Raw genomic sequence first — 16030 nt, forward strand, 5'->3', positions numbered from 1 at the left:
GATCATCCAGTCCAAATTACAATTGAGGAATTGAGGTCCAAAGAGATGATATGATTACACAGCCAAAGATGGGGGTAGGTCAACCAACTCTTTAAAAGGCCAAGCCTTTCTCTGGCACACTACAATAAAGACAGCATGTCATCTCTCATTCAGAGACAAGATGGATTATTAAAATTTACAAGTAAGCCCTGAACTGCCTTTTCAGCTAACACGTCTGACTTTCCTCTAGCTAAATCAGAGTAAATCACAGAGAAATAATAGAACACAATTGACTTAAGTTTCATCTCCTTTTATTTCCTCTTTTCTTCCTTATGGAGTTGTGACTGAACAATGAAATGGCCAAAAATCAAAAAGCCCCAATGTAGCTGAGCATTGACACTAACATTTATTTGGTAGAGATAAAAAGCCCTCACCACATTGTAACATCTCAAAGAACCCAACCGAATCTGAACCCGGCAGAACAATTTCTCTGGAATACAATGACTTGCCAGCTACGCCCCAGAATCCACTGAAGCTTATTATATGAAACTGAGGCACTATGCCTCTTTTGATGAAAGGAATAGTAACCTCAAATACAAATGGCCTGCTGGTGAGATGTTCCTGCGCATGACTCTGTTTGCCTTCCCATCTTCTGCACTGGACAAATGTAGGCAACAGATGATCTTTAGACTGGGCAGAGAAGAAAGTATTCCTCTCCACTTCTGAGCACACATGCATGCACACTCACACACTCTCCTGAGGAGTAATCAGCCCATTTCATTCTGAAGAACTGTCATTCAGTCCACACCAATCTATACAAATGTCAACGGGGAAAGTTCTGGAGTGTTTTCCTGAGACAGCTGGCTTACACCCACCACCTTTCCTGTGCTCACAGCCTGACTCCTGGTGGTGAAAGCCTCTGTGGCCATTGTTGAGCCCATCTTCCTGGACTCTACTTTAGCTCCAGGTCCCAGATGATCCCAGCCCCAGATGATCCCAGTCCCTTGGTCTTTATTTTTTTTTAAAGAATTTATTTATTTATTTCAGAGACAGAGAGAGAGAGAAACCACAAGCATGAACAGGGAGAGGGGCAGAGGGAGAAGCAGACTCCCTGATGAGCAGAAAGCCCAATGCAGGGCTCCATCCTAGGGCCCTGAGTTCATGACACTTAACTGACTGAGTCACTCAGGTTTCCCATCCCCTAGTCTTTAAAACCAACTCCTCCCAGCCTTCCAAATGCCTGTCTGTTCTTGTGACCCAGCCTCTATCTAGAGTTATCAGTCATTTCTCTTACCTTATTTCCCTTACTAGAAACGACCAAGAGAAAATTTCTGATTTTGAGAGCAATGGACAGAAAAACTGAGGAAGAGGAAGACAGCCAAAAAAGGTCTGCCCTGAACATGGGATACCTAAAAAATCAACCCCATCTCCCTGCAAAGGTGAATCTTCTGGTGCCTCATTGCCTGTATCTTTGAGTATCTCCTTCCTGGCTGTTTTTGGTGCAGATTCTAGGAAGGATGGGCCACATATAAGAATAGAAAATCGATTATTTCCCCCAAACGATCCATTTCTGGGTGTTGTTGCATGAATGTAAGTTCTCTTTGTTGAAAAGCTTTATGTATCAATCTATTAGGATGGTGTCATGTAACTTGATATCAAATCCATTAGCCAAAAGAAAGATACCGATTTAATTTGCCTAGCAGATATGGTAATGTTCAATACCTTATTCAGACCCGTTGGGAACATGAGCAATGGTCAAAGACACCACTGTGTGTTTCAGACCCAGCATCAAGGCTCCCAAGGGATGGAGGTTTCAGACCCAGCAACAAGGCTCCCAAGGGATGGAGGCAAAGCTGAGGCTGAAACCCAGCCCTTTTCCATTTGCCTGCCTTGGGCTCTAGACAGGGCTGCAATCCCCGAAGAGAGGGGGACACTTTTTTAAAAAAAATTTCTTTCTCTTTTTCTAGAGCCTGATCCTGGGAAATTACTTTTTTCTTTATTTTTTTCCTCTAAAGATAAAACTATGTTTGATTGCTTGACAAGAGTACAGTGTATGGAAGGTGCAAGATTAGTAACTTAGCTCAGATATTTATGAGTAATGGGGCTGAGTGAAATCAACAGCAAGTTTTTTATAAAGTCCCTCATTGCTTCAACAGTAACAAACATGGAATGGACACTCCCTGTGAACCAGGCACTGCACTGAGAACTTCCTCATGTCATATGTCGTAATATATACCCTCAACAGTCTCTTCAACAAGTCACCACTATTATTTTCTCTTTTAGAGGTGAGATCATCGAGTCGCTGCATTTTGCTCCAAGTTTTGTTGTCCAATCTCAGGAGAGAGTATATCTGTTCATTTTTGAAGACTAACACTGTAAAAAATAATATCTTCTTTCCATGAAATGGTGGCACCACGATGAGAATCGAAAAGTCACCATTTATTTTATGACAAGTTATGAAACAAATGACACTCTTGGTCCTTTTATGTTTTTACTAAGTGTCCCATCTTTACCCTGCCATTTTATGCTTTTCTGAGTGACAACTAAAGTGTAGTACATGTACATATTTTAGGTGCCATGAGTGTGTATCTGAACATAAAACACAACATGACATTCTTAGAATAGAGATTATTTCAGATCAGTTATCCACTATTACCTTTTTCCTTTCGATCCAAATTCCTTCTTCTAGTTCTAATGCTGAGAAGTAGAGGTACTTAAAAGAGATTTTACTATCAAGTATTTATGATATTTATCTTTTCATGTCAAGCCTTCTATTTTAAAATAAGTATCCAAGTATCTTCATGCCTTTTTTTTTTTCCTTTTCAGGATTCTGATGATTATTAGTTTTATGCGTCAACTTGATTAGGCCACAGTACCCAGATTTTTGGTCAAACACCAGTCAAGCTATTTCTGTGAAGGTATTTTTCCACATAAGATTAATGTTTAAATCAGTAAACTTTGAGTAAAGCACATAAGTGAAAAGACTGAAGTCCCTGGAGGAAGAATGAATTTTGCCTCCAATCTCCCTTAGGACTTGATAGAAGCGCAAACTCTTCTCACTGTAGCATTCCAGCTGTTCTCTCTTTAAGTCTCAGGCTGAATTCATAGGTTTTCAGGATGATTTGAAAGTTATGTAGGTAAGTTGGTGGGGACAGGTGACTTGGGGACCCTACTCTTCAGCCATCTTGCCCCGCCTCCAAGAAATCTCCTTAAAATAAATCTATCTCTGGTCCCTCTGTCTCTCCTTTCTCTCTCTGTCTCTACACACACACGCACACACACACACAAGCACACACAATATACACAGGTGCGGGTGCACGTTTCTGGAGTTCTATTTCTCTGGAGAACCCTGACTAACACAATTGGTGTATACACCAATATATGTTGGTTTTCAATTCTGGCCTGGCAATATGCTGTCATGTTATTGCTTACCCTTGTTTTCATTAAGAAGACCACAAAAATTCCAGTGGAGGCCATGTCCACATTTCTTATAAGTTGTGTGAATATAAGCATCTCTTATTAATTGCTGTTGATTAGCCAAAAGGCAAATATTTAATTAAACCTTGAGAGATAATAAAATTGCACATGAATTATCTATCTAAGAGCACATAGGTCTGTACATTTCATTAAGATGATTTAACTAATAATCATGTCTCTTACACCCAGTCTTTGTTTGAGCAGGTTGATTCTTTCCTGGATGTTGTTTTCTTTTTTCTCTGAAGTTCCCTAGAGAGACAGTGTTGTTTTTTTTCCTAGTCATGTTTGTTGATTTGTATTTACTTTGCTTCTTATCTATGTCCCATTAGAAGCTCTGCTGATCACATCACAGATGAACACTTTTGTTTATTATACTAGAAATTGTACACTCAAGAGAAATCATTGGCTGGACTGAATGATAATGAATCCTCAGAAGAGAAAAGATTTAGCTGGCAGTTAAAGCAAAATTCAGTTTTCCATTGGTTTTCTTACATACTTCTACTTCCTAGGGTTTTCCTTGGGACAGAAGAAATCCACAGGACAAGGGGGTTAGTTCCTCTGGTATTGATTGAGTGGGTTTTGAAAACGTACTTCAAGTACAGACGCAGGCTTTTATTTGGTTATTAAAGAAGCAGTACAAATCTAAACATTTCCTGTGTGCCTGCCTAGGACTGAAAAGAAGCAGCTTCCAGATCTTCAATACAGGGCATGTCAGATTGTTCCTGAAGAGACGAGGCAGGAGGCTGCTAGCGCGGTCACCTAGACCGAGCCACCAAACATGGGGACCAAACCTTGTTGAAAGGCTGTTAAATTATGTCTTTCTCTTTTTTTAAATGAACTGTCCTTTGTTTTATGGTAGTGACAGTTAAGAGTAGGATATGTGTGTGTTTAATGGTCTCACTTTGTAGTAAAAAGTTTGAAGCTCTATGTTGGATCTACTCAGTCTTTTAGAAAATATCTCAGAATCTTTTCATAAAATCCAAATGCCTGGAAGTGCTGGCTGATGTACCAGTTTTTTTGCTTCTCTTTGATGCTACTGCCTCCGAATTCTGGTTACTCTTCTGATGTTGCGACAGTGTATTTCTGTGCAACGAACGCATGATTGTTTGTCATCTCTATGGCACAGAGCACTGATCTCTGTGACCAGATGGCACTACTGGAGCGCTTGACACAAAGTTGTTAAAGATGTTCTCCTTTAATGAGACAGAGCTGGAACAACCCAAGAAACTGCACACACGCTTCACTGGCACAGCAGTTGCTTCTCATCTAAATGAAACTGCTAGGAAAACCGAGACTATGCACTACAGAGAGGCTGTAAGGGTTGTTCACACAACATGGGTCAGTGTCTGGAGGTCTGCAGAATGAGGAGAATGAAACCATTAACTGGGCTAAAAAATACCCTGCCAAGGCTCTGAGGTATTACTCTGAATAAGTGCAGGCGTAACCCACTTTGCTCACTCCAGCAAGGAGTTACTTTGTATTGTGTTTCTCTAATTATGCATGCTACTCCAATTATATTAATAATAAAGAAGCCTTCCTACATAAAGATAGCACAGATGTATTTAAAATTATTTTGGGCATAAGATTCTTGAGATTGTTAGAAGAATGCTCAAGAAAAAGACCACCTAAACTTGTCCTAATTACAAAGGTACCAATTTTATTAAAAAAAATCATTCACCACAATCAAGTGGGATTTATTCCTGGGGTGCCAGTGTGGTTCAATATTGGCAAATCAATGTGACACACCGCATTAATAAAAGAAAGAATGACAACCATATGATCATTTGAATAGTTGAAGAAAAAGCATTTGACAAAGTACAATGTCTATTTATGATAAAAACCCTCAGCAAAGTAGATTTAGAGGTATTTGTCTTTTTCTGACTGGATTATTTCACTTAGCATAATACTCTAGCTCCATCCATGTCCTTGCAAATAGCAAGAGTTCATTCTTTTTGATGGCTGAGTGATATTCCATTGTATACATATGTCACCTCTGTATCCATTCATTAGTCAGTGAACACTTGGACTGTTTCTGGAATTTGGCTGTCGTAGGTAATGCTGCTATAAACATCGAGGTACATGTATCCCTTTGAATTAGTATTTTTGTATGCTTTGAGTAGGTATCTAGCAGTGCAATTGATGAATCATAGAATAGTTCTCTTTTTAACTTTTTAAGGAACTTCCATACTGTATTCCAGAGTGCCTGCACCAGCTTGCATTCCCAATAAAAGTGCAAGAGGGCTCCCCTTTCTCCACATCCTCCCCAACACCTGTTGTTTCTTGTGTTGTTGGCATTAGCTGTTCTGACAGGTGTGAGGTGACATCTCATCATAGTTTTGATTTGTATTTTCCTGATGATGAGTGATATTGAGCATTTTTCATATATCTGTTGTCTTCTTTGGAAAGATGTTTATGCATGCCTTTTGCCCATGTTTTAATTGGATTATTTGTTCTTTGGGGATGTTGAGTTTTTTAAGTTCATTCTATATTTTAGATACTAATTCTCTATCAGATCTGTTTTTGCAAATACCTTCTTCCATTCCATAGGATGTTTTTTTACTTTTGTTGATTGTTTCCTTCACTGTACAGAAGCTTTTTATTTTGATGTCCCAATATTTATTCTTGCTTTTGTTTCCTTTGCCTCAGGAGGCATATCTAGAAAGAAGTTGCTATGGCTGATGTCAAAGAGGTTACTGCCTGTATTCTCTTCTAGGATTTTTATGGTTTCAGGTCTCACATTTAAGTCTTTAATTCATTTTGAATTTATTTTTGTGCGTGGTGTGGGAAAGTGGTCCAGTTTCATTCTTTTCCATGTAACTGCAACACCATTTGTTGAAGAGACTGTCTTTTTCATAGTGCATATTCTTCCCTGCTGTGTGGAAGATTAATTGACCACTAGTTGTGGGTTCATTTCTGGGTTTTCTATTCTGTTCCCTTGATCATATTTCTCTGTTTTTGTGCCAGTACCACACTGTCTTGATCACTACAACTTCGTAACATAACTTTAAGTCCAGAATTGTGATGCCTCCAGTGTTGCTTTTCTTTTTCAAAATTACTTTGGCTCTTCTGGGTCTTTGGTGGTTCCACACAAATTTTAGGATTGTTTGTTCTATCTTTGTGAAAAATTCTGGTGGTATTTTGATAGGGATCACATTAAATGTGTAGATTGCTTTGGGCAATATAGACATTTTAACAACATTTGTTCTTCTAATCTGTGAGCACGGAATGTTTTTCCATTTCTTTGTGTTATTTTCAATTTCTTTCATCAGTATTTTATAGTTTTCAGAGTACAAGTCTTTCATCTCTTTTGATAGGTTTATTCCTAGGTATCTTACTGTTTTTTTTGGCACAATTGTAAATGTGATTGATTTCTTGATTTCTCTTTCTGCTGCTTTAGTATTGGTGTGTAGAAATGTAACAGGTTTCTGTACGTTGATTTTGTATCCTGTGACTTTACTGATTTTGTGTATCAGTTCTAGCAGTCTTTTGGTAGGGTCTTTTGGGCTTTCTATAATAGAGTATCATGACATCTGAAAATAATGAAAGTCTTATTTCTCCCTTGTCGATCTGGATACCTTTTATTTCTTTTCCTTGACTGGTTGCTGTAGCTAGCATTATCAGTACTATGTTAAATAACAGTGGTGAGAATGGACATCCCTTCCTTGATCCTGATCATAGAGGAAAAGCTCTGTTCTTCCCTACTGAGGATAGTATTAGCTCTGGTTTTTCATATATCATCTTTATTATGTTGAGGTATGTTTCCTCTAAACCTACGTCGTTGAGGGTTTTCATCATGAATGGATATTGCACTTTGTCAAATCCTTTTTTTGATCTATTGAAATGATCATATGGTTCTTATCCTTCCTTTCATTAATGTGATTGATTTGCCAATATTGAACCACCCTTGCAACCCAGGAATATGTGGAGTTTAAGAAACAAAACAAATGAGCAAAGGGAAAAAAGAGAGAGAGAGGCAAACCAAGAAAAAGACTCTTAACTATAGAGAACAAACTGATGGTTACCAGGAGGAAGATGGGTGGAGGGACGGGTGAAGTAGGTGATGGGGATTAAGGAGGGCACTTGAGATGAGTACCAGGTGATGTATGGAAGTGTGGAATAACTGTATTATATACCTGAAACTATTACACCATATGTTAAGTAACTGGAATTTAAATAAAAACTTTTTTTCAGTAGTACTGAAATTTTTTAAAAGCTGCCAATTTTATGGGTTTGTTGTTTATACTGACTACCTCAGATTCACTTTACTAATTCACACTATATAATTAAAACTCATAAGATAATTCTTTTTATTGTCATAATTGTAACATCTTTGCGATTCACTCATTCATTCATTCATTCATCATTGAGTTTCTTTTATTAGTCAGGCATTGTGTTGGGTACTAGAGACACATAACAAAAGTGCAATGCAGTAATTAATCAATAGTGGTACGTCCTATTTCCAGGACAAGCTGGGATAGCTGATAGCTTATATTCATGGCAGATTGATAATCCACAAAAGGAAACCAACCCTAACCATCACCCTTTTTCTGTTCTTCTTTGCATTTGTCTTTAGGCAATACACTTTTTAATACTAAGATGATAGTTTACATTCCTTTATTTCCTGCCTCGTTCAAATCTTGAGGAATTCTGGCTGATTTAAAACATGGGGCTTACTAGACGAATAGGGATATATTGGCACTGCTGAAACACTATTCTTTGATTTACGATGCATAGAGAACCTGCTGCTAAATTATCTGGGTCTTGTTTGAAAGGAAACTCAACACAACCATAGTAGTCACAAATATACAAACATGGAAATAGTAGCGTAGGTGGAATTCTGGAGTGAAGGCTGAAGAGAGCTCGATGCAAGAGCTTGAACAATGCCAACAGTGGGGTGAATGCAGAGGAGAGCTGCTTTACACACAACCCTAAAATTGCTACTGCAAGAGAGGACCAGAGTAAGCCTGAATGAAACCCGTAACCAGCTGAGAGCCTCTCAAGTTCAATGCAGAGACTTTCATTCCTGTGTGCAGTTATTTAGACTGAAAATGGAAACGTGCAACTGTGAGGCAGATCTCATTCATGCATAATTGAAACACCCAAGGGTAAAATAGCGAGGCACAATGGATGACATCTGATAAAAAGAGAGCAAGGAAAGAGAAGAAGTTCAAAACAAGATACAAGACCCTGGGGACCATAGAGAAGAATACCTGACATAGGCCAAATAATCTCAAATAAAAATATCCAAATTACCAGACAATGCAAATATAAAGACAAATGCACGGAAGAGACATGAGGATTGGGTAGGGAAAAATGCTTAGAATACAAAACATTCAAGGGATGAGTCACTGGTGAGTGAGACTCTTATTCTAACAAAATGCAACCATAATATGTGGTATTCTCATACACCTAAGAACTAAAGAGAATTAAACTAGCATAGGATTCATTGTCTTTAAAGAAGCTATATTCTAAATGACTATATGTTTATATGTATAGAACTATAGACCATATATATACATAAATATTAAAATTTTTTTATTTTACTGGAAAAGCAGCAGTGTGTGTGTTCACGTGTGTATCTGTATAGAGTTGGTTTCCTACTAAGGAGGAATAAATACCATTTCATTAGAGAGATTTGCAGCAAAGTATTGTGGCAAGTATTTTAAAAATAAAAGTCACAAGTAAGTTGTGACCAGTATTTGAAGGATTAAAAATGACTGGCTAGGAAACAATGAACAGGTAATGTGGCTGTCTTGTCCATTTTTCTTGCAAACTCACAGACATTTTATTGACTACCTATCATGGACCAGGCACAGTTATAGATACTCTGGACTATTCCATTTAATCCCCACAGAAGTTTCCTAGAAAGGCCTTATTGCTTCCATTTTAGCAACCCACTAAGGTTCAGAGAAATTAAGTCCCAGAATCTTGTCTGAAAATCAACCCAAAGTCTTCCCATGACACAACACCCCCATTCCCTTAGAGGGATGAGAAGAAAGGCTGAGTACAAAAGTTGTCTCACAATGCAGCCTTTCTAGTGTTGGTCTTGAAATACTTATTTGCTCACATGATGTAAGTATTAAACGAAGTTAATATTACAAAACTATAGCTTCATTTATTTCCTTTTTTAGGAAAAAATAGGAGGCTTTTTTTTAATGATCCTGAAGATCCAGTTCTTAATTTAGGTCCATGTCCTGCTCACATTCTTATCCCTTGCAATGAGAAGAAACTGAAAGAGCTGTATCCCATACCAATGGGAACATGAGCAAGATGTAGGGAAACGATCCATGCCACATACCCTAGGATTTGACCATATATGTCCTCATTAACTAAGAAAGTAGTAATGAGTCACATAATTTAAAGATGACTTAAAGTCATCTAACTTAATAACCTTAAAAGATAGTTATATACTTGAAAATTCAAAAAACAAGAAGTCACAGTTTCTGCTATCCAGGGACTCAAATGCTTCATAGGACACATGGGCAATCAGCATAACAAATATTGGAGAAGACAAAGATGGTCCAAGGCTTGGGTTCATTCAGCTTCCAACACACGCACTTTGAGTTTGTATCCATAAAAAATGTTGATACCGCTGCTCTTTTCTGATGATTTACAAATGGCTTTGCTTTCACGAATCATGGTTTCAGGGTCACCTGGGTGACTCAGTAGTTTAAACATCTGATTCTCGATTTTGGCTCAGGTCATGATCTCAGAGTTGTGGACTCAAGCCCCCAGCTGGGCTCTGTGCTTAGCACAGAGTCTGTTTGTCCCTCTCCCTATGCCCTCCCCCTTCCCCAAGCTAGCACTTTCAAATAAATAAATAAATAAATAAATAAATAAATAAATAAATAAATAAATAAATAAATAAAGCCTTGAAAAGAAAAAACAATCACGGTCTCAGATTCTGGAGGACCTGTTAAAGTACTATAGAAAAACTGGTCTAACTCTGTCATAGATGTGGAAACCGAGGTTCAGGGGAGCTAAATAACCTACTAAAGATAACAACGGACAGCTAATTTACTTAAAAAACATCTCTGAAAGTAAATATGTTACACTGAAAGTCTTGAAAATGAAACTTTTAGTTGGAAATCAAGGCTAACTCTAAACCAAATAAAAAACTGAACTGGAGGAATCAGGTAACCATGGTTCTAGTATGATCAATAGATTTTGCAGCCTGGAACATATTGCTTAACCTCACTGGTGGCTGGCTCTTCCATCTGTGAAAGGAGGTATAAGGAATTAATGATCTCTGTGGTCATTTCCAGCAACAGGATACCGGGACTTAATGATTCTAAATTCATATTCATCATCATTCTCCTTCCAATTTCACAGTTCTTCTTCCAATCCTTCTTTCTTCTTTTTGAATTAATTTTTCTTTAGAGGTGTCTGTGTCTCATGTATTTGCATTGCAACTGGGAGGGCAAAAATCATTATAATGACTCATTGCCTTTTCCATTTTACATAAGGTCTTTAAGGAACTGGAGCCAGAATGAGACTAGAATTGATGTATTTAAACATTCCCCTATTGCTTCCTTTTCCCTGGCAAACATATCCCACCCAACTTTGCCTGATTCGTAATCTGTTCGATTGGGACCTGACAACATCAAATCTGCCTGGGTATCTAATAATTTTCCTACCCCTTTCCCACCCAAAGTGACTTGTGCAAATAAACTTTGGCTTCCTGAGGATGAAGTCCCCACATTGGGGTCTGAATTTGTAGAAGTTGTTCTAATGGTAGCAATTCCAAGTCAGATAGAAAGGGAACCTATGGTAGTGTCTTCATCTTATGAAACTTGAATTTTCTCATTCTCAAAGGAAAAGTGAAGAATGAACTTTTTGCACAGAATACACAGACCCTGCAATAAAGTAAAACCAAAGCCAGTTTTAATGCTCTCCTGCCTTCTTTACATCCAGTGAGGACATCCTCAACCAAAAGAGATGAAAGGGTTCTGATTCCTTTCTACTAGGGAGAGTGAAAAACAACTCCAGGGCCCTGGAGGGATGGAGTAGATATGGTTCTAGCAACTTGAAGAACTCTGAGAAGTGGATTTTCTTTGTCTTGTCAGGAAAGAATAGCTAGTTGCCTCACCTGCCGGACCAGGTTCCTTTAGACTCCTGAGAAAGAACCATGAGATACTTCCTTTTATGAGAGTGGAGTTATTGCTCACTTGATAAGCAGCCAGGCCTTCAGTGGCTGAGCTACCTACAGTCAAGTGTTGTCCCTCACCCTACCCTTGACCTCCTAAGGGAGGAGGAGAGGCAAATAAAGATGGATTACTGATTTTTCTCATAAAGAGTTTTGAGCTTACTCTTTTTTCACCCAGTGTGGATGACAGCTTCTCTCTTTAACTGAGAACCATTTCTGCTTGAAAGATATTATAAATGCAAATAGTCTCTGTGAAGAATTGAATCATAGCATATCAGTGCTTCTCAACTCTGGATAGATACTCATTTATATATGCATCTGTGTACTGTTTCACCTAGGAGTTGCTTTCACTATTATTTTTTAATGTAAACACCCAGCCCCTACCTCAGTAGTATATATCAGAATATCCAGGGCTGATCCAGGTAGCTGTCAGCATTCATTATGTGTTCAAAAATGTCTTTAATTAAAAAAAAGTCTTTAATTGATAGATTTTATATTTATTTGGAGCTATCAAATTTAATATGATTAAGATCAAATGATTAGGGGCACCTGGGTGGCTCCGTGTTTGAGCGTCTACCTTTGGCTCAGGTCGTGATCCCAGGGTCCTAAGATCGAGCCCCGCATTGGGTTCCTGATGGGAGCTTGCTTCTCCCTCTGCCTATGTCTTTGCCTCTCTGTGTCTCTCATGAATAAATAAATAAAATCTTTTAAAAAAATCTAATAATTCATTATGTATATGTTTATATTTTTTACTGGATTAAATTATCTATACTCCTTTGTGATTTTTTAAAATTCCTTGAAAAAAAGTTATTCATTAAGTCAAACACCCACTAAATGGAAAAGATTGTTCATTGCTGGTCCACTGATGATCATTGGTGGATATTGGTTCTTTAGGCAATCCAGCTCTAATAAAAATTCTACACTTTTTAAAAAGAATTCTATACAATTTTTAAAAATTGTTAAATGGATGCCAACTTCCAAAGTAAGGAGATAGCAATGCTACAAAACAGTAGATGCTTACCTGCAGCTTGTAGAGAGTCTATAGTGGTAGAAGCCCTTGGCTTCTTGTCCCATCCTACCAAAGGCAAACATGCCTGGTCTAAGAAGTCCACCCGAGGTCCAAGGCAGTCAGGCCATCACTTTTTGGAAAAAGGCTTCTGGTTAAAATTATCTAATAGATAATATCCACATTTACATATTGAGAGCTCAATCTGCAGTGGGAGAGAGGAAATACAGGAAATGAAGTGCAGTGAGTAAGAAGGAATGGACATTTCTAAGGGCAGCTGAAAAGATAAGGGGAAATCATAGATTTAAATGGGTGGCTCAGTCAGCTGAGTGTCTGGTTCTTGATATTGGCTAATGTCATGATTAGGGTTGTGGGATTGAGCCCTGCATCAGACTCCATGCTCAGCATCGAATTGAGATTCTCTCTCTTCCTCTCCTTCTGTTCCTCTAACCGCCCCCTCTAAAAAAACCATAAAGACCACTTTAGGAGTCCACTGATAAACTCTCTTAGATCTATGGGGAATATTATAAACTATAATTGATCAATATGTTATAGTATTACATTGCAAAATGATACCATAACAAATGATAATGACTTTCAAAGTTTAATTTAAAAAAAATACAATGTTGAAATAAGATTGAAACCTCATCTCATTTAAGTGGACAATAGTCTACTATAAAAATTCTGTAAATTAATAGAAGCAATAGTCAGAAAAGAGGAAAATTTACAAAAATAACATAAAAAATCAAATGATTATACTCATTTATTTACTTATTGTGGATCCGACTTAATGATATATCTGCTAGCCTTGAGGTTGCTTGGGAGTAGAAATTGCTTGAGTTCTTGATTTGGACAAAACCGCAGCTGAATCTCACTATATATGTTGTCTGGGTAAGTTGTATATCTTTCCAGAGACTCAGGTAACTATCATAAAATAATAAATAATAAGTAGCTGACTCCCAAATGTGATTAGCTACCTTCAATGCTTTGGTTATTTTCCTGCCTATAATTTCCTTTTTTTTTTTTTTGCCTTGTGACCCCCAACTCCTAAGCTTACAACAGATTCTTTTGACCAGTTTTCCATGTAGACCAGTGACCTATAATCATAACCTGGCATTAATGCTGGCTGTGGAAAGGCAAGCATTAGTAGAGAAGGACTCTTCCCCAAAGAAAAGGAAGGGCCAGGACTACCAAGAATTTTTTCCTTCTTTGTAGTAATGTGTGTGTGTGTGTGTGTGTGTGTGTGTATGTCTTCAGGTAGAGGAGCCAAGTGGATTTTAGGAGTCCCAGAAAGGACTCTTACTTAATATTCTTCTGGAAGTCTGGCTTATAGCTGTGATTCCAGCTACAGCCTTATCTATGTCTACCACTAGAATTCATAATACTGTAACCTTTTATTGACTCATTTATTTCTCAATTTTACAAAGATTCACTGACACATAATATACGCCAGACACAGTTATGGGCTTGAAAGGTGGAAAATTTAGTGGAGTAAAGGCCCACAGGCCACTATATTTATAAACTGAGTTGTATGAGGTTGAGTGCCTGCATAAAGAACTTGGGAAAAGAGGGAATACACTTGAAAGCTGAATCTATTGCTTCAGATGACCCACCTTCAGAGATTTGTATTTGAGCATTATGTAAAAAGAACTTGAAGCAAAAAGCTAAAGGAGCTATTATTATGTGACTACACGAGACACAGACATATGGGGCTACCTTAGTGTTAATATGTGATCCAGTGTTAGAAATGAAGACATTATTCTTATTACTGGGCAGACTGGCCTTAAATCACTGAAGACCCCAATGACTGTGTTCCTAATACTCTCAGGGAGTACTTAGTACTTTTGGTTTGGGTGTCAACATTATCATGAAGGGCACTAGGAACAATGGTCCTAGTGAGGAGGTTTAGATAAAATGAAAATGAAAAGGGCTACAGTTGGATAGAAGGACCAGAGTGGATGTATTATAGACTGTAACTAGCTAATCTCCACCTAAAAACGTGTAATATACTCCCTAAGGCTTTAGAAATCATGGAGTGAGATTTTTGCAAGGAGATGGGACAGTGCATGAACACACAGAATCAAAGCCAGTGAGATTAGAATCACAACTGTTAAAATGATCCTTTATCTGATGTAATGGTCATGCCTGGAGAACTGTTTACATCATTTGAATGAACAACATGTTACCATTCAGAGTTCAAAAGAATCTCATCAGTCATTTCAACTATAGTAAAATGTAGTTCCATCACAATGCTTTCCCAAAGTCAAGCAAGGACCCAAACTGCTTCTCTGTAGGAATGTGAGTTTTTAATGACATCAGAAATGTAGAAAGAGAAGGATTTTTGTTGCTGTGATTGTTTCTCTTTTTCGGGCACAGGACATAGGTCAAATCTACCTATACTAATAAATTACAAAGACCTACCCAGGCTTAACGTAGCAAAATGATGTGATGCGTCTGGGAGGGGAGATGCGTACATGAAGAAAGTTTTGAAAATGCCAAAAGGTAACTAGAAGGGCCTGGACAAACTTAAAAGCAGGCTTGTTGACAGTCTTCCTTGCCTCATCTTGACCGAGCACACTTCCCTTTCACTTTTCTCAGATGGCACTTCCTGCCACCCATCCTGTCCTCATCATCCCATTAAACCTGGGGTACTGAAAATACAGCAAATGGAGGGAGACTTGAGTCCTGAACATGAGTCTCTGCCTTTCAGTCTTCTTCTACAGATTAGTTACATTTGACATAACCAGCTGGTCCTCACCTTGTACCTCCTCAATAAGAGCCATTGTAATTTATAAAGTATGTATATACTCTATAGGAGAAACAAAATGCCAACTCATTTAAAATATATGTTTTTAAATATGCTCCTTTCCATGATTAACTACTATTTGCCATGTACATGCAGGATATATGCAAAGCAATATATTGTTGGTTTAAAAAGGCAATTTGGCTTCTACTATGTTAATCCAAATGTTTCAATTAGTTTAGTGCTTTCATAATTATGTATAATTCAGTTTGCATTTATGCATGAAATGTTTATTTCCATAATTGTAACAAGCACTTAAATTAATTACATTCTAACCTCTTGATTCTATGGGCCAACTGTTGAGTCTTTTTGTTAATACTTTAAAGTCATGCCTTTTTATTTTTGAATTCCGCCCCCCATCCCTGTCTTTGATGTGTTGTTTCTTACCCTTGTTTGGAATTCTCTATAGAATATTCTCAGAATAATCTTACAGTTTTCTTTTATGACTGAAACTTTGCATTTTAACAGTTGTCTGGAGATAGTTTCTTCCTTGTGAAATATCAGTTTTAATAACAGGAAAAGAAAAATGCCATAAATCTGCACTAACCACATAAAGCTGAAGTCTCTAAGAGACTGATTAACATGGAGACTCTACACAGGTTTTTCAATAATTAGAGGC

General features: G+C 37.8%; 1 long non-coding RNA gene across 1 annotated transcript in view; it reads right to left on the reverse strand.

The window, feature by feature from the left end:
- The window catches only part of LOC140603047 (uncharacterized), a 246415-nt gene that overhangs the window by 18012 nt on the left and 212373 nt on the right, over positions 1 to 16030 (reverse strand). Inside the window, exon 9 of the long non-coding RNA XR_012006094.1 lies at positions 12624 to 12813. This is a non-coding gene — a long non-coding RNA (uncharacterized lncRNA). The remainder of the gene's footprint in view (positions 1 to 12623; positions 12814 to 16030) is intronic.

Source organism: Canis lupus, chromosome 13, assembly GCF_048164855.1.
Source record: "Canis lupus baileyi chromosome 13, mCanLup2.hap1, whole genome shotgun sequence".
NCBI classification, from domain to species: Eukaryota; Metazoa; Chordata; class Mammalia; order Carnivora; family Canidae; genus Canis; species Canis lupus.